The 20,143-nt window shown below is 41.0% G+C and overlaps 1 protein-coding gene across 1 annotated transcript in view; it reads left to right on the top strand.

The window, feature by feature from the left end:
• Nucleotides 1-20,143, top strand: part of LOC106087496 (protocadherin-like wing polarity protein stan) — a 196,734-nt gene that overhangs the window by 58,928 nt on the left and 117,663 nt on the right. Inside the window, exon 3 of the mRNA XM_059369869.1 lies at nucleotides 17,163-17,220. The gene's annotated coding sequence lies outside the window, so the exon portion shown is untranslated. The remainder of the gene's footprint in view (nucleotides 1-17,162; nucleotides 17,221-20,143) is intronic.

Genomic DNA, 20,143 nt, shown 5'->3' on the forward strand with positions numbered 1-20,143 from the left:
ATCTCGTATCTTGATTGTGTGAGCCACTAGAGGGCGCAATTATTATACGATTTGGCTAAAATTTTGCATGATGTATTTTGATGTGACTATCAACATTTGTGACAAGTATGGTCTTATTAGGTTCATAACCTGATATAGCTCCCATATAAAACGATTTCGGATCATAACTTTTTGAACCGCTAGAGGGCGCAACTATTACCCGATTTGGCTGAAATTTTGCGCAAAGTGTTTTGTTTTTACTTCTAACGCCAATTATTGTTAAAATCGGTTCATAACCTGATATAGCTTCCAAATAAAACGATTTCAAATCTTGATTTCTTGAACCGCTAGAGGGTGCAATTAATATCCGATTTTGCTGAAATTTTGCCTAGTGCGCTTTAGATCGCTTCATTACCTGATATAGCTCCCATATAAACCAATCTCGGATCTTGATTTCTTGAGCCGCTAGAGGGCGCAACTTTTAACTGATTTGGCTGAATTAATATCCGATTTGGCTGAAATTTTGCCTAGTGCACTTCAGATCGGTTCATTGCCTGATATCCCGTATAAACCGATCTCGGATCTTGACTTCTGGAGCCGCTAGAGGGCGCAACCGCTAGGGGGCGCAAGTGGTATGTTTAGACCATCAAAAACTATGGCAAGTACGGCCTAAATCGGTTCACAACTTGATATAGCTCTCATATTAACCGATTTGATTATACTTCTTGAGCCTCTAGAGGGAGCAATTCTTAACCGATTTGGCTGAGACTTTGCACAATGAATTTTACTTTACTGGTTTCCAAATAAACCGATTTCGGATCTTGATTTCTTGAGCTTCTAGGGGGCGCAATTAATATTCGATTTGCCTGAAATTTTGTCTAGTGCGCTTCAGATCGATTCATTACCTGATATAGCTCCCATATAAACCGATCTCGTATCTTGACTTCATGAGCCGCTAGAGGGCACAACCTTGAATTGATTTGGCTGAAATTTTGCATGAAGTGGTATGTTTAGACCATCAAAAACTGTGCCAAGTATGGCCTAAATCGGTACACAACCTGATATAGCTCCCACATAAACCGATCATCTTACTATACTTTTTGAGCCTCTAGAGGGAGCAATTCTTATCCGATTCGGTTGAAATTTGGCACAATGACTTCCACTTTGGTCTTCAACAGCCAAACCAAGTGGGGTCCCAAACGGTTCATAACTTGGTATAGCTCCAATAGCAATTCCTATCCACTGTCTATTGTTTGCCTATGAAGAGTTATCGGCCAAAGATTTCGACAAATGCGCTCCATGGTGAAGGGTATATAAGATTCAATCCGGCCAAACTTAGCACTCTTTTACTTGTTTTTTTTTTCTTCTCGTGTACTTATTCCACAACTATTAACTTTAAAGTATAGCTGCTGTTCTTGTTAAATCGCACATTTGTTCATCGTGTCATGTAAGCGCGATTAAGAAACTTGTTTCCACATTTAATTTTGTTTTATTCTGTGGGTTTTGCCTGAAACTTATTCACAGCAGCACAGGTGTTGCTGTTGCTGCTGCTGCTACTGCTTCTGTTGTTCATTTTCATGTTCTCGCTCCTTTTGGCCAAGCAAGAGTGACAAAACGAGACTACCATCGCTAAAGTCCTTGGTTGGCATTGTGGCCAACGCTGGCTACTGTTGCCACTCTTGTGTTGTAAATATTTCATATCTCTGGCATATTTGCTTTACATCTGGCACTTCTTTTTTGGACTGGAGACTGGTCTAAATTGTCGCCACCTAGCGGGCGGGGTAGTGGCGTTCTCTGTTTCTTCTTTTGGCGTTTTACCATATCAAAGGCATTTTATTATTTATGAAATGCATGGTGCTCGTTTGGCCAGCGAAATATGGTGCCAGTTTAGTTGAAATTATTATGCGAAGATAAATTTGAAACAAACGAAAGAAAGAAAAAAACCAAAAACAAAATCGTTCCTTTATACTTATCCTCCAGGGAGTTTCTTTTGTTCTTTCAAACGCTGAAACAATGTTGTATTATTTTGATGAGAAACAGCAGCTACCTGGTGTATATTTTAGCAAAGCATTTCCATTTCCACACTCTCTCTCTCTCTCTCTCTACATTTCCCCAAAAAAATTTGCATTTAAAGAAATCTAAAAATATATATGAAAATTGTTGAATAAAAAAAATGCACGTTATACTCCAAAGGGTAATTTTGGCTCTTTACATGTCCCACATTTTGTTGTGAATGTTAAAAAGCAAATTTGGTTTAAGCATTGCATTTGGCCAATTAGAAAAGAAGGTTATAACACTTGACCACTGGCTTGGGGTGGAAAATTGTTTTGCTAAGGCTCACAGGCAACTATAATTATGCCTGTTTACATAGACTAGCCAGGACAGGAGGACGATTCAGCTATACAGAGAGACCCAGATAGTATAGACTAGGCTTAACCTAGGTATCTGAATATTAATCCAAAGACGACTGAAATCAACCTATTTACGAGGAAGATGAAGGTTGGCCTATTCAAGATGACACGTCTCCTCGTTTTTGAACCAGCAGAGTCAAATATTTGGAAGTGATCATGGATAGGCAACTGAAATGTAAGTGCCACATCCAGGAGCGAGAAGGCCCATCGATGTCAGGCAAAATGTAGGTTAGAACTGGGACCAGATTCCGACAATATTCCAATGACTCTACAAGAGGGAGATTAGATCAATACCAACTAATGCCTCGGTAGCATGGGGAACGGCTTAGGAGAGGAAGTGCAACATAGGCACATAACAATTGGTTCAGAGAATGTGTTGGGCTCTGGATCATAATATCATATCTATAGAAATACGGACTAAATATAAAGCAACCTTACTTTACTTTAGTTGGCTATGACAAAATATTTGTTCCACTAGCCGAACGTAGAATAGCGTTACAAGCGCCCCGATCTTCTGCGCTCATTCTAAAATCTCTGACACCAAGTTTCGAGGTGTCTCCCACATCTTTCCATCAGGCTTTTGGTCTTCCCGGTTTGCGTGTACCACCGTGTTTGCCTTCAAAAGGCTTCTTTGCTGGAACTTCTTCATCCATTCTGACAACATGACCTAGCCAACGCAGCCGTTGTATTTTGATACGTGTAACTATGCTACAGTCGTCATACAGCTCGTGGTTCATACGTCGCCTATATTCCCCATTAACGCAAACTGGTCTATATATTTAACGAAGAAACTTTCTCTCAAATACTCCAAGTACTGCCTCATCTGCTTTCACACTAACCCATGCTTCAGAACCATATTACAGCACGGGTAGTATCAGTGTCTTGTATAGTGTAATCTTCGTCTGTCGAGAGGTGGCCTTGTTTCTTAACTGCTTACTTAGTCCAAAGTAGGATCTGTTTGCCGGTATTATTCTTCGCTTTATCTCAAAACTGGTGTCATTCGTTTCGGTTAAGGCGGGGCCGAGTGGGGCCGAAAGTGGTTCCCAACTTTCTCTGTTCTCTTTATCTGCTCGGTTATGCAAGGCTTTTTGAGAGTTGAAACCATCCGTTTCGTCTTATCTCCATTTACTGCCAGAGCCATTTTCACTGACTCTCTTTCGATTCTTTCAAAGGCTGCTGTTACTACCTTCGGTGACCGACCTATGATATCGATGTCATCGGCATAGGCGAGTAGCACGTGTTCTCTTGTGATTAGTGTGCCATACCTATGCACATCTGTATTTCGTATAATCTTCTCCAGCAGGATATTAAAAAGAGATCACACGATAGGCTGTCTCCTTGTCTGAAACCTCGTTTGGTATTGAATAGTTCGGAGAGATTCTTTCCTATTCTTACTGAGGAACGCGTATTAACAAGTGTCATTCTGCTGAGTCTTATTAATTTTGCAGAGATACCAAGCTAAGACATGACTTGAAATCGCTTTGAACGTAAAAGAGTATCGAAGGCGGCTTTGTAGTCAACAAAGAGATGGTAGGTGTTGATTTGTCCTTCTCGGGTCTTTTCCAGGATTTGGCGCAGTGTGAATATCGGATCTATGGTGAATTTACCTGGTCTAAAGCCGCATTGATGGGGCCCAATTATCTCATTGACTTTAGGTTTTAATCTTTCACACAGTACGCTCGAGAGTATTTTGTATGCAATGCGGAGGAGACTTATTCCTCTGTAGATGGCACATTCCGTCTTGTCTCCTTTCCTATGTACGGGATATAGTATGCTGAGGTTCCAATCATCGGGTATGCGTTCTTCTAGCCAGATTGCGCAGATAAGCTGATGCCTAAGCCTTATCAGTGTGTCGCCTCCGGTCTTAAATAGTTCAGCGGGTAACCCGTCGGCTCCTGCTGCCTTGTTGTTCTTTAGTCGGGTCACTGCCACCTGGCCCTCATTGTGACTAGGAGGTAAACATGCTTAACCATCATCAGGGATTGGTTCTGCAGTATCCTCTTCGCCGCCAACATCGGACACTAGCAGTTGGGTAAAATGTTCTTTCCATATACTCAGCATGTTGTCTGTGTCAGTTACCAGATTTCCTTCTTTATCTCTGCAGGAGGATGTGCTTGCACCAAAGCCATCGGTTAGATGTTTCATTCTTTGATAGAATTTTGATGGGCTATGATGATGAAGATGGATCGGACTATATCTTGATATAGCCCCCATATAGACCAATCCGCCGATTTAAGGTCTTAGGCGCATAAAAGACACATTTATTATCCCATTTTGCTAAAATTTGAAACATTGAGTTGAGCTAGGTCACTCGACTTACTTATTCAGTTTTGCCCAGGTTGGTCCAGATTTAGATATGGCTGCCATATAGACCGATCTCTCGATTTAAGGTCCTGGGCCTATAAAAAGCGCATTTATTGTGCGATGACTCCGAATTTTGGGACACCGTTAGGCCCTTCCACATTTTTCCGCAATTTGGCCTAGATTGGTCCAGACTTGGACATAACTGCCATACAGACTGATCTCACGATTTAAGGTCTTGGGCCCATAAAAGGGTCAATTATTGTTCGATTTCGCCAAAATTTGGTACAGTGAGTTGTGTGAGGCCCTTAGACATCCTTCTTCAATTTGGACTAGATCTGTCCAGATTTGTTTATAGCTCTCATATAGACTAATCTCACGATTGAAGGTTTTGGGCCTAAAAAAGGCGCCTTGAAAATCCGATTTCTCAAATTTGGTACGGTGAGTTGCTTTGGGCCCTTAGACATCCTTCTTCAATTTGGCCTAGATCGGTCCAGATTTGGATATAGCTGCCACATAGACCGAGCCCTCAATTTAAGGTCTTGGACCCACAAAAGGCTCATTTATATTCCGATTTCGAAATTTGGGACAGTGAGTTGTGTTAGGTCCTTCGAAATTTTTCCGCAATTTAGCTCAGATCGGTCCAGATTTTGATATAGCTGCCTTTTAGACCGATCTCTCGATTTAAGGTTTTGGGCCCACAAAAGGCTCATTTATTATCCGATTTCGCCGAAATTTGGTGCAGTCAGTTATGTTAGGCCCTTATACATCGTTCTTCAATTTGGCCTAGATTGGTCCAGATTTGGATATAGCTGCCATATAGACCGATCTCTCGATTTAAAGTTTTAGGGCCATAAAAAGAGCAGTTTGGGACAGTGGTTTGCGATAGGTTCTTCGCCATTTTTCTGCAACTTGGCTCAAATCGGATATAACTGTTATATAAACTGATCTTACGATTTAAGATCTTGAGCTCATAAAAGGCTCGTTTATTGTCGGATTTTGCCCAAAATTTGGGACAGTGAGTTGAATTGGCACCCTCGCATTTATAATTCGATTTCGCTGAAATTTTACATAGGGACTTATGTTAGGCTTTTCGACGTCCGTGTCGTATATGGATCAGATCGGTCTAAAGTTGGATATAGCTACCAAAAAGACCAATATTTTGTTTTAAAAATTTTGAACAAGCACTTCTACTTATTACAATAGTCCACTCAATGTCCGTGCCTAATTTGATCCAAATAAATTATGAATTTTTCACCGGTTTTTGGCGAAAGGTGGTTTACATATATACCCGAGGTGGTGGGTATGTAAAGTTCGGCCCGGCCAAACTTAATGCCTTTATACTTGTTGTACCCACCACCATAGGATGGGGGTATTCCTATCTAGTCATTCCGTTTGTAATACCTCGAAATTTTCGTCTAAGACCCTATAAGATATATATATTCTTGATCGACGTTCTGAATCGATTTAGCCATGTCCGTCCGTCCGTTTGTCTGTCGAAATCACGATAGAGGTTGAACGCTTAAACCTTGTCGCTTGAAATTTTGCACAGATACTTAGTGTCGATTGATTTGGAGGCCACCGTTGCGCAGAGGTTAGCATGTCCGCCTATGACGCTGAACGCCTGGGTTCGAATACTGGCTAGACCATGAGAAAAAAATTTTCAGCGGTGGTTTTCCCCTCCTAATGCTGGCAACATTTGTGAGGTACTTTGCCATGTAAAACTTCTCTCCAAAGAGGTGTCGCACTGCGGCAAGCCGTTCGGTCTCGGCTATAAAAAGGAGGCCCCTTGTCATTGAGCTTTAACTTGAATCGGACTGCACTCATTGATATGTGAGAAATTTGCCCTTGTTCCTTAGTGGAATGTTCATGGGCTAAATTTGCATTTTTACTTAGTATCGATGTAGATTGTTGGGGATTGCAAATGGGTAATATCGGTTCAATGTTAGATATAGCTCCCATATAAACCGATCTCCCGATTGGACTTTATGAGCCCCTGGAAGTCGAAATTTGTAATCGATTTGGCTGAAACTTTGCATGTAGTATTCTGCTATCACTTCCAATAACTGTGTTAAGTGCAGCCCAAATCGGTCAAGAATCTCATATAGCTCCCATATAAACCGATCTCCCGATTTGACTTCTTGAGTTTCTGGAAGCCTCAATTTTCATTCGATTTTGCTGAAGTTTCGCACATAGTGTTCTGTTATGACTCTCAACAACTGTGACAATTACAGTTCAAATCGGTTGAAAACATGACATAACTCCCATATAAACCGATTTTCCGATTTGACTTCTTAAGCCCTTACAAGCCGCAATTTTTATTCGATTTGGCTGAGATTTTATTATGACTTTCAACAACTGTGCCAAGTACGATCCATATCGGTCTATTACCAGCTATAGCTCCCATATTTTAGCAGAATCCATGGTGGTAGGTTCCCAAATTTCGACCCGGCCGAACTTAGCACGCTTTTATTTGTTTTTTTTTTTTTAACTTATAGCCCTTCTATGCCTTTGCACAAGCAGCTTTATTATCAGAAATAAACATTTCAGGCAATTAGCATGTCACATAGAGTCATCTTGAAAAGTTCTTTTGAATAATCTGTTCCTTTTTCGTAGTTTTTTTTTGTGTTTTACCTCATGAAATCTCTTTTCGAGAATTTTGTCTTGGCATTTTTTAAATGTTTTTTTTTCTCTAAACTTAAAGAACGGCAAGAAGAAGAAACACCCTTCCCTATGCATCTACATTTTGTGCTGCCTGCTGCTCGTCCTTTGACCGGAATGCTTAGCTAAACCAAATAAACTTTCTCGCCTCGAACATTTGTTTAGTTTGTTGTGTTTTTGTTTTTCCCTCAGCGGTGTTGTTACAACAGTGAGCAACATTTTCAACACTAGTTTTTAAAAAATACTTTGTGTCGTCGTAAAATAAACATTTTGTCCTTAGACATGACTCTCAAGGAGGCAAAACTTTTGCCTCTCTCAAAGAAGACAAAGCAAAGTCAAAGGAGAAAAGCGAAAGGAGGAAAAGCGAGCATCAAGTTGGCCGAGCTCAAAGTAGAACGCTTAAACTAACTGAAGTGAAATCCATGAAAGTGTGTTGCGAAGGATACCGAAAGTGTTGATATTCAGACAAGCCTTCGAAATCTCTGTATGCATGCTTTTAAGTTTGAAAACTAGAAAAAAGAAACGTGGGATTTAATTGTTATTTCAACTTTAAAATGCAACAATGACAGAGAATTGAAGGCTACAGAAGAAAACGATAAACATTATTTTACGGTTCAGTTATTTTTTTTTTTTTTGAAAAGGGAAAATAAACTTGGCAAATGTGTTTTCTTTTGGCTAGCAATTTAAATAAGTCACAAAGCTTTCAAAAGTGTTTGGTTTTATAACCTCCCTTAGTGTTGGGCATGAATGAGTTGGTGTGAGATGTTTTTATACCCTCCACCATACCCATGGGGGTATACGCCGCTAGTCATTCTGTTTGTAACACCTTGAAATATTTTTCTCCTACACCATAACCTTTAAATATTCTTGATGGCCTTTACATTACAAGTCGATGTAGCCATGTCCTAAATTCAGTCTGTCGTTGGCGATTGTAAATGGGCCATATGGGCTAAGATTTGGTTGGAGCTCCCATATATTGGGTTGCCCAAAAAGTAATTGCGGATTTTCTAAAAGAAAGTAAATGCATTTTTAATAAAACTTTGAATGAACTTTAATCAAATATACTTTTTTACACTTTTTTCTAAAGCAAGCTAAAAGTAGCAGCTGATAACTGACAGAAGAAAGAATGCAATTACGGAGCTGTGAAAAAATTGGTCAACGCCGACTATATGAAAAATCCGCAACTACTTTTTGGGCAACCCAATAGAATGGTCTTTCGACTTAAATTTCGGGGGCCCCTAGAAGCCGCTATTATTATCCGATTCGGCTGAAATTTCCCACGTTTTGTTTCTTCATGATTTCCAACATCTGTGGCAAGTACGATTCAAATCGGTCTTCAACCTGATATAGCTCCCATATAAACCGATCTCCTGTTTTGACATCTTGAGCCCCTGGAAGGCGTATTTGTTATTCGATTTTGCTCAAGGTACGTACGTAGTGTTCCATTATGGCTCGCAATAACCATGCCATGTACGATGCAAATCGGTGTATAACCAGATATCGCTCCTATATAAACCGATCTACTATTAACTACCAAATTTCCCATGAACACTCCATTTAGGGGATACTTCTCTCAAATCATGATTTCCGATTAATGTTTAAGCTCAATGATAAGAGCCCTTCTTTTTAATGCCGTGTGGCGACACCGCTTAGTAGAGAAGTTTTAACATGGCAGTATGCCTCACAAATGTAGCCAGCATAAGTAGGGGGATAAACACCGCTGAAAATTTTTTTGATGTTCTCGCCAGGATTTGAACTCAGGGGTTCGGCATCATAGGGGGACATGCCAACCTTTGCTCCACGGTGGCCTCCAACGGTGGGCTCCAACGGTGGCCTCCAACGATGGCCTCTAACGGTGGTCTCCAACGGTGGCCTCCAACGGTGGCCTCCAACGGTGGCCTGGATTAGTAAGGGGATAAACACCGCTGAAAATTTTGTTGATGTTCACGCCGGGCTATGAACTCAACCTTTACTCCACGGTGGCCTCCAACGGTGGCCTCCAACGGTGGCCTCCAACGATGGCCTCCAACGGTGGCCTCCATCGGTGGCCTCTAACGGTGGCCTACAACGGTGGCCACCAATGGTGGCCACCAACGGTGGCCTCCAACGGTGACCGACCTACCAATTTAATATCTTCAGTCCCTAAAAACCGTATCTGTTGTCCAATTTGGCTGAAATTTTGCACGATGTGTTCTATTATCCCAACCAACATCCAAATCGGCGTATAATCTGACATAGGTTAGGTTACAGGGGGGCATTTTATCGCCACTCCTATGGATGACCACCATAAATGACTTATTACGGATGCTGACAGAGGTGGGATTTGAACCCGTCTGCTACGCAGACGATGTTATAATAAATTTAAGGGGTAAGGATCCGAACGAGCCATGCAGAAGGCCCGAAAGGGTCTTGCATAGACAAATGACGTATGCAAGACCCTTTCGGGCCTTCTGCATAGCTCTTTCGGATCCTTACCCCTTAAGGCCCGAAAAGGTCTTGCATAGACAAATGACGTATGCAAGACCCTTTCGGGTCTTCTGCATGGCTCGTTCGGATCCTTACCTCTTAAAATTATGATCCTCAGTCAGCGTCAGGGCTAGACCCAGAGGTCTCAATGTTAAACCAGAGAAGCATGAAATTTGGCTGTTCACAAGGAAGACGAAGGAGGGCCAATTGAACGCTCCACGTTTCCTCTATAAGACGATTTCGATATCTGACAAGGTCAAATACTTAGGTGTGATCTTGGACAGGGAACTGAATTGGAAGTGTCACATTCAAGAGAGTACTGAGAAGGCTCCCCGATGTTGGGCACCGAACGAGCCATGCAGAAGGCCCGAAAGGGTCTTGCATATGGCATTTGACTATGCAAGACCCTTTTGGGCCTTCTGCATGGCTCGTTCGGATCCTTATCTCTTAAAATTATTATAACATCTTCTGCGTGGCAGACGAGTTCAAATCCATCCTCAGTCAGCATCAGGGCTAGACCCAGAGGTCTCAATGTTAAACCAGAGAAGACTGAAATATGCCTGTTTACAAGGAAGACGAAGGTGGGCCCATTTAACGCACCACGTTTCCTCAATACGACGATTTCGATATCTGACAAGGTCAAATACTTAGATGTGATCCAGGACAGGAAACTGAATTGGAAGTGTCACATTCAAGAAAGTACTGAGAAGGCTCGCAGGTATTGGGCACTATGTAGAAGGGCCGTAGGCTCGAAATGGCGCCTGAATCCGAGGATAGTCCACTGGCTCTACAGCAGCGTGATTAGACCAATACTTACTTACGCCTCAGTATTTTGGTGGACTGCTATGGAGAAAAAGTGCAACATAAGGACCATGCAACAGGTTCAGAGAACATGTTGTCTTGGCATAGGCGGAGCGTTGAAGACCACGCCCACTAGGGCACTGGAGACTATTCTAGATATCCGACCCATTGACATACAGATTAAGTGTGAGGCAGCCACTGCGGCTATGAGACTTAAGGCGATGGGAGAATGGATTGAGGATGGGAGCAGCTCATACCATCGCGGTATAATCGAGGCGGCGATAGTAAACCTGGAAGAAGGGGGAAGAGGTTTCCAATCGGATACCTGAGAAGGTATCCTTGAAGTCGAGTGCGAGGCACTGCTGCCATCGGCATAGTCTTGGATTCACGAAACCCTAGTATTGTCATCTGGAAGATCATGTTACATGGATGGATTAAAGCTAGAGGACAGAGTGGGCCTGGGGGGGTTTACATTGAGAACCCAGGGACTGAAGTCTGTTTTAGATTGCCTGACCATAATAAGGTCCTGCAGGCGGAGATCCAGGCGATCAGGGAATGTGTGAAGTGGTGTGGTGCTAACGCGAGGACGTCGAGTGAGAACATCTCTACCGACAGTAAAAGTAAAAAGGTCACGAACAGTCTTACAGTGTAAGAAGGAGATTAACGCCTTCTCTGAGGATGACAAAATCCGCATCGTTTGTATGCCGGGCCATAACGGAGTAAGGGGAAATGAAAGGGTAGGCAATTTGGCGGTGAAGGCCAGAGGATTGCCGTCAATAAACTTGGTTAACCGAGTTAAGGGAGTGGGCGATGAATGCTCATGCAACACTGCGCATGCAACACTGCGCTTGCAACACTGCGCATGCAACACTGGGCATGCAACACTGCGCATGTAACACTGCGCATGCATCAATGCGCATGCAATACTGCTCATGCAACACTGCGCATGCAAAACTGCGCATGCAAAACTGCGCATGCAAAACTGCGCATGCAACACTGCGTATGCAACACTGCGCATGCATAGGTAGTCCTAAGAAAATCCTATGGAGGATCGTGAAAGGACGAGGCTATTACTGAAAGGATGTAAGAAGGAGGTCAGCATAGCTATTGGTATCATAACGGTATACTTAGGACTACGAGATGTCTTATGTAAAATCGGTGTGGCAAGTGATAGCATGTGTAGGGCATGCGGGGAAGCCGATGAAACGTGGGAGCATTTCCTTTGTCATTACCCGGCTTTTGCGTCTAACAGATACCGGCACTTAGGTGAAGACACAATACCAGACATGAACCAACTTAGGGCAGTGGTATTGAAAACAATGAAGGATTTTGTAAGTAGCACGGAATTCCTAACTTAAAATTTTCTTTTTAGAGGTTTTAGAGATAGTTTTTAGAACGCACAACAAACCGATTACTAGCTTAGGTGTTACGTCCATGGCGGCATGGGTGTCGGATTAATATCCGCACCCTCTTTTCAACCTAACCTATGTAAGGCTTTTCGACATCCGTGTCGTATATGATTCAGATCGGTGTATATTTGGATATAGCTTCCAAAAGACCATATTTCGATATATTGGTTGCCCAAAAAGTAATTGCGGATTTTTAAAAGAAAGTAAATGCATTTTTAATAAAACTTAGAATGAACTTTAATCAAATATACTTTTTTACACTTTTTTTCTAAAGCAAGCTTAAAGTAACAGCTGATAACTGACAGAAGAAAGAATGCAATTACAGAGTCACAAGCTGTGAAAAAATTTATCAACGCCGACTATATGAAAAATCCGCAATTACTTTTTGGGCAACCCAATAGCTGCTATGGGGGCATAAATAATGCATTTTTCATCGACGATAGGTGATTTACATATATACCCAAGGTGGTGGGTATCCAAAGTTCGGCCCGACCGAACTTAACGCCTTTTTACTTGTTTCATACTTAAATTAAGTTCTTGAATCGGCCAAATCTGCCCTGATTTATATGTAGCTGCCATATAGACCATTCTGGCGCGGGATGACTATGAGTACCACACAGGTTGAAATCTCATGTCCGATTTATGTATTGTTCATCGTCTGAGAGTTAACGGGCGCTTCCACTGTTTGCCGATGGTGAAATGCTCCATAGACGGAGTAGCTGCAGCTACAATAGCGGACAATCAGCGATATCGAGTAGAGTGTCTCACTGAGAGGCCGGCCAGCACCGGCTCCTGCTAAAATACTGAGTGCCTGTGATACTCGATATGACAAGGCGAGTTATTTGCGTCTTTTAATAACCTATGGCCCTAAATTTTTCGCGGCAATCATTCCCATGGACCTCATCGAGTTTTCTCACATATGGGGTTTGACGAGGATCACCTCCACATACAAATGTGGTTACAACAACATCACAATCCATCTGCCGATGTTGGATCCATATCACATAACCGTCACATTTATTGTCCAATTTTGATGTAATTTAGAACAGATAGTTGGACTAGGCCCCCGATATTCGAACCGAGTATGGTCCATATCGGAACAAATTTAGATATAACTGCGATATAGATCGATCTACCTTATCTGGGTCTTGAGACCATAGCAGGTGCATTTATTACCTGATTTCATTGAAATTTGGAACAGTGAGTTGCACACAAAGCCTTCGGAAATCCCAACCGAATGTAGTCCACATCGGACCATCTTTAGAGGTCTTAAGCCCATAAAAGTCGCATTTGTTGTCTGATTTCGCTGAAATTTAAAACAGAAAGTTTGACTAGGCCCCCAGATCACCGACTCAACCGATAATGGTTCATATCAGGCCCTGTTTAGATATAGCTGCCACATTAACTGATCTGCCGATTGAGGAGGGTCCTGAGTCCATAACAGGGGTATTTATCCACCCGATTCCCTGAAATTTAGAGTAAGTATAGACTCCTTGATATTCCTGCCAGTTGCTTTAAGACCGTTCTTCCGATTTAAGTTGTCAATCTTAACATCAGTGGCCTAAGTCCATAGCGGGGGCGTTTATTACCCGATTTCGTTGCAATTTGGAACAGTGAGTTGCACAAAGCTTTCCGAGGTTCTAACCAAATACTGTCCACTTGGGACCATTTTTTGAGGTCTTAAGCCCATAGAGTCGCATTTGGTGTCTGATTTCGCTGAAATATAGGCAGTGAGTTTGATTATGCTCCTGGATAACCCAAACGAATATAGTTTGTATCAGGCCCTATTTAGATATAGCTGCCAAATTGACCGATCAGCCGATTAAGAGTGTTAAGCCCATAAGAGGTTATAGATTGCCCGATATTCCTGCCAATTACGATCCAGATCGGACATAGGTGCTATAAGACCGATCTTCCGACTTAGGATAACAATCCAATAAAAAACTATTTTATTGCCTGATTTCGCTGAGGTTGGAAAATTTGACTTTTATAAGGCTTTACGGTATCTGAATTAAATTTGATTCTGATGGGACTCTACTTGAAATATGTTACATTAGCTTTGTAACAAAATACGATTTTAAATTTATCCAGATTGGTAACAAAATACGGTTACGAACTTATCTGAATGTAATACAGGATTCCACTCTGCTTTTGTTATTTTTATATCCACCACCGAAGGATGGGGGTATATTCATTTTGCCATTCCGTTTGCAACACATCGAAATATCCATTTCCGACCCTATAAAGTATATATATTCTTGATCAGCGTAAAAATCTAAGACGATCTAGACATGTCCGTCCGTCTGTCTGTTGAAATCACGCTACAGTCTTCCAAAATAGAGATATTGAGCTGAAACTTTGCACAGATTCTTTTTTTGTCCATAAGCTGGTTAAGTTCGAAGATGGGCTATATCGGACTATATCTTGATATAGCCCCCATATAGACCGATCCGCAGATTTAGGGTCTTAGGCCCATAATAGCCACATTTATTATCCGATTTCGCTGAAATTTGGAACAGTGAGTTGTGATAGGCCCTTCAACTTACTTCGATAATTTAGATCAGATCGGTCCAGATTTAGATATAGCTCCCATATAGACCGATCCTCCGATTTATGGTGTTAGGCCTATAAAAGCCACATTTAATATCCGATTTTGCTGAAATTTGGGACAGTGAGTAACGTTAGGGCCTTCGACGTCCTTCTTCAATTTTGCCCAGATCGGTCCAGATTTGAATATAGCTGCCATATAGACCGATATCTCGATTTAAGGTTTTGGGCCCATAAAAGAGGCACTTATTGTCCGATTTCGCCGAAATTTGGGACATTGCTTTGTGTTAGGCTCTTCGACATTTTTATGCAACTTGGCCCAAATCGGTCCAGATTTGGATAAAGCAGCCATATAGACCGATATCTCGATTTAAAGTCTTTGCCCCATAAAAAGCGTATTTATAATCCGATGTCACTGAAATTTTACACAGTGACTTATGTTAGGCTTTTCGACATCCGTGTCGTATATGGTTCAGATCGGTTTATTTTTAGATATAGCTACTGTACTTATTAGTATTTGGTTGAAATCGGAACATATTTTGATATAACTGATATGGGACATAAGGTATGAAACTTTCACCGAATTTTGATGAAAGGTGGTTTACATATATACCCGAGGTGGTGGGTATCCAAAGTTCGGCCCGGCCGAACTTAACGCCTTTTAGATTTGTGCATTTGTTTGCAACGCTAAGAAGGAGAAAGCTAGATCCATTGATAAGTATACCGATCTACTCAGAATCACTTTCTGATTCGAATTAGCCATGTCCGTCTGTCCGTCTGTGAGTCCATGTATTCTTGTATTCAAAGTGCAGGTCGTATTTGTAATCCAATCATCACGAAATTTTGCATATGTCACTCTATTGGCCCAAGGACGAACGCTATTGATTTTGATAAAAATCGGTTCAGATTTAGATATAGCTCCCATATATATGTAGCACTTGATTTGCACTTAAATGGCCGTAGTAGCTAAAATTTTCAACCAATCTGCACAAAACTTGGCACAGGCTGTTTTGTTACCGATTTTAACATATTTGCAAAATTTCATCAAAATCGGATCAGATTTAGATATAGCTCCCATATATGTGTATCGCCCGATTTGCACTTAAATGACCGTAGTAGCTACAATTTTCAACCCATGTGCAAAAAATTGGGCATGGATTGTTTTGTTACCGATCTTAACATATCTGCAAATTTTCATCAAAATCGGATCAGATTCGGATATAGCTCCCATATATATGTATCGCCCGATTTGCACTTAAATGGCCGTAGTAGCTACAATTTTCAACCGATCTGCACAAAATGTGACACGGATTGTTTTGTTACTGATCTTAACATATCTGCAAGTTTTCATCAAAATCGGTTCAGATTTAGATATAGCTCCCATATATATGTATCGCCCGATTTGCACTTAAATGGCCGCAATAGCTAGAATTTTCAACCGATCTGCACAAAATTCGGCATGGATTGTTTTGTTACCGATCTTAACATATCTGCAAATTTTCATCAAAATCGGATCAGATTCGGATATAGCTCCCATATATATGTATCGCCCGATTTGTACTTAAATGGCCGTAGTAGCTTCAATTTTCAGCCGATCTGCATAGAACTTGGCACAGACTGTCTTGTTACTGATTTTAATATATCTGCAAGATTTCCTCAAAATCGGTTCAGATTTAGATATAACTCTCATATACACATATATTTTTATGTTGCCCGAATTTATAATTGTAGGGTAGGTGTAGGGTATTATATAGTCGGCTCGGCCCGACTTTTGCCTTTCCTTACTGGTTATCAAATAAAACAACACTGTTAACAAATTCAATTCCATCTCTTCGCAAAAATGCAAACAAATTAATTTGTTCGCTTTGTATTTGATTAGCCAACCATTCAATTACCTTTCATAATCATTATTTTTCCTTTCCTTTGCACTTCATCTCAATTAGTAGCCTCTTCAGTGGCAATTTGCCTTTCTGTTGATGATAGTTTTCTTTTAGCCTTCCTTTGGCAGCAGACGGCAAATGTTTAACCATGATTGAGAAACTGAACAACCAAAAGAAGTCAACCATTGGCCGAAATTCGCAGCGTTTCAACTCATGGCGGTGGCTGCTTGTAGCAGAGTGCTCCTTGTGTTGCACACAAAATTAAGTAGACTTTCATAATTCAGCTCGAAAATGGCAGCCATTCATTTTCAATTTGCTCTTTGGCCAGTTTTTCCACTTCATTGAAACGTTGTTTATACCGAAGTGCTGAGAGATGTTTCAATGCTTGCAAAACCAGTTCAATGGGATTGGAGAGGCGCACTAGTATTTGTGCTGTGAAATATACTAATGAACAACTTTATGGAAAAAGAAATTTGGAAAGAAATTCCTAAAGAAAGAATCCAAATCTTATTCCTATTGGGTCTTCTAGGACTCAGAAATTAAACAGAAAGACCGATTAGATGGAAACTATATCAGATTATGGGCCTATTACAGACCTTATCTGGGTTTAAACTGCCTAGGGGATGGTTAAGGCAAATTTTGTTTAAAATTCATTTAAAAGTCAAACAGCAAAATCTTCATATTTTCATATCTTATTCTCTTTGCAGTCTTGGATACATTTCACAAACATATTGAACACAAAAATACTTGGAAAAGTAACAAATGGTAAGTTTATGTTGAATAATTTTCCAAGAAGTTTTTGAATAGAAAAGGTTACTGCGTTTAAAAGGCTTTTTTTTATTAAAATTTCACAATTCTACCCTATTTCCAACGAATTGAAATCCTTTCATTTGTTATTCGATTTTAGGTCTTATGAAGACTCAGTTGGTATTTTTCTTTGTCGGTCTGTCTGTTGCAATGCCTCGTTCATGCTATGACTCCGACTGGAGAGCTTTCACCATTGATCTGTTAAATAAACATTCGAACTTCCTTCATTGCTTTCCTGTTTGTGCGTGGCAAGCAGAGTTGCCTCTGAAACATGTAAAAAGGGATTGAGTTCGGCCGGGCCGAACTTTGGATACCCACCACCTCGGGTCTATATGTAAACCACCTTTCATCAAAATCCGGTGAAAAATGCATACCTTATATCCCATAGCAGTTATATCGAAATATGTTCCGATTTGGACCAAATACCTAAAAGTGAAAGTCATTGTCCAACTGTGTATAACTAATTATTGGCCTTTTTAGTAGCTATATCTAAAAATAAACGGATCTAAACCATATACTACAGGGATATCGAAAAGCCTAACATAAGCCACTGTGTCAAATTTCAATGAAATTGGATTATAAATGCGCCTTTTTTGGAGCCAAGACTTTAAATCGAGATATTTGTCTATATTGCAGCTATATGCAAATCTCGATCGATCTAGACCAAATTGCAGAAATATGTGGAGGCGTAAACTTAACTCTCTGTCTCAAATTTCGGCAAAATCGGACCATAAATGCGCCTTTTATGGCCCCAAAACCTTAAATCGAGAGATCGGTCTATATGGCAGCTTTATCCAAATATAGACCGATCTGCGCCAAATTGAAGAAGAATGTTTAAGGGTATAACACAACTCACTGTCCCAAATTTCGGCGACATCGGACAATAAATGTCCCTTTTTTGGGCCCAAAACCTTAAATTCTTAGATCGGTCTATATGGCAGCTATATCAAAATCAGGACCGATTTGTGCCATATTGTAGAGGTATATCGAGGGACTTAACCCAACTCAGTGTCCCAAATTTCGGCAAAATTGGACAATAAATGCGCTATTTATGGGTCTAAAGCCTTAAATCGAAAGATCGGTCTATATGGCAGCTATATCCAAATCTGATCTGATCAGGGCCAAATTCAAGAAAGATATCGAAGGGCCTAGTACAGCTCATTGTCCCAAATATCGGCAAAATCGGACCATAAATGCGCCTTTTATGAGCCCAAAACCTTAAAACGAGGAATTGGTCTAATGGCAGCTATATCCAAATCTGATCCGATTAGTCCCAAATTAAAGAAGGATGTCTAAGGGCCTAACGCAACTCACTGTCCAAAATTTCAGCAATATCGGAAATAACTGTGCCTTTTATGGGCCTAAGACCCTCAATCGTCGGATTGGTCTATATCCTAATCTGAAGCGATCTGAAAATCTTTCGTCTTCGAGTCGTAAGGTTTTCCTGGTTTTCCTGCCCTCCACCCCACAGGTATATTGAAATGCTGATACAGACGTAGTGTTTTGGTGTCACTTTCAAAAACTTTGCTAAATATGGTTCAAATCGGTCCATGTTTTGATATAGCTGCCAAATAAACCGATCTTGGGTCTTGATTTCTTGAGCCTCTAGAGGGCGCAATTCTCGTTCGATTTGACTGACATGCTGCCCGTGGTGTTTTGGTATCACTTCCAACGACCTCGCAAAATATGGTTGAAATCGGTCCATGTTTTGGTATAGTTGACATATAAACCGATCTTGGGTCTTGACTTCTTGAGCCTCTAGAGGACGCAATTCTCTTCCGATTTGACTGACATTTCGCACGTGGTGTTTTAGTATCACTTCCAACAACTTCGCTAAATATGGTTCAAATCGGTCCATGTTTTGATATAGCTGCCATATAAACCGATCTTGGGTCTTGACTTCTTGAGCCTCTAGAGGGCGCAATTTTAGTCCGATTTGACTGAAATTTTACATGAGTGTGTTTTGTAATGACTTTCAATAACTGTGCTAAGTATGGCGTAAACCGGTACATAACCTAAGGTAGCTGCCATATATACCGATCTGGGATCTTGACTTCTTGAGCCTCTAGGGGGCGCAGTTATTGCGCAATTTGGCTAAAATTTTGTAGAACGGCTTCTCTCATGACCTTCAACATATGTGTCTAATATGGTCTGAATCGATCAATAGCTTGATACAGCTCCCATATAAACCGATCTCCCGATTTTGCTTCTTGAGCCCCTACAAGGCGTAATTCTTATCCGAATAGACTGAAATATTACACAAAGACTTCTACAATGTTCAGCATTCATTTATGGTCCGAATCGGATTTATAACTCCAATAGCATAACAGTTTTTATTCGATATTCTTTGTTTGCCTAAAAAGAGTAACCGCGCATAGAACTCGACAAATGCGATCCATGGTGGAGGGTATATAAGATACGGCCCTGCCGAACTTAGCACGCTCTTACTTTCTTATGTTTGTTTGTTTGTATGTTTGTGTGTCAGAAACGGCTGAACCGATTTTCTTGAAATTTTCACAGATGGTGCATAATGACCCCGTGGTGAAAATAGGGTACTACATTTTTTGATATCTGAAGGGGGGGGGGGGGCGGACCCTCCCCCTTACCCTTATTTTCAGAAACGCTAGATCTCGCAGATGGGTGGTGCGATTTAAGCAAAATTTTGTCTGCTCTCATATGGTACCCTAAAAATAAAAATTTGGTATCCAAACTTCGGATGGGGTACCTAGGGGGGCTGCCCCACCCTAAAACCTACCAAACATATACTTAGACCAATCACGACAATATTGGACTCAAATGAAAGGTATTTAGGATAAGAAAACGTATCTGATATCCAATTGTCGCACCAAGTGCTAGGTGGACTACCCCAACCCACAAAACA

Source organism: Stomoxys calcitrans, chromosome 5 (genome assembly GCF_963082655.1).
Source record: "Stomoxys calcitrans chromosome 5, idStoCalc2.1, whole genome shotgun sequence".
Classification (NCBI taxonomy): Eukaryota; Metazoa; Arthropoda; class Insecta; order Diptera; family Muscidae; genus Stomoxys; species Stomoxys calcitrans.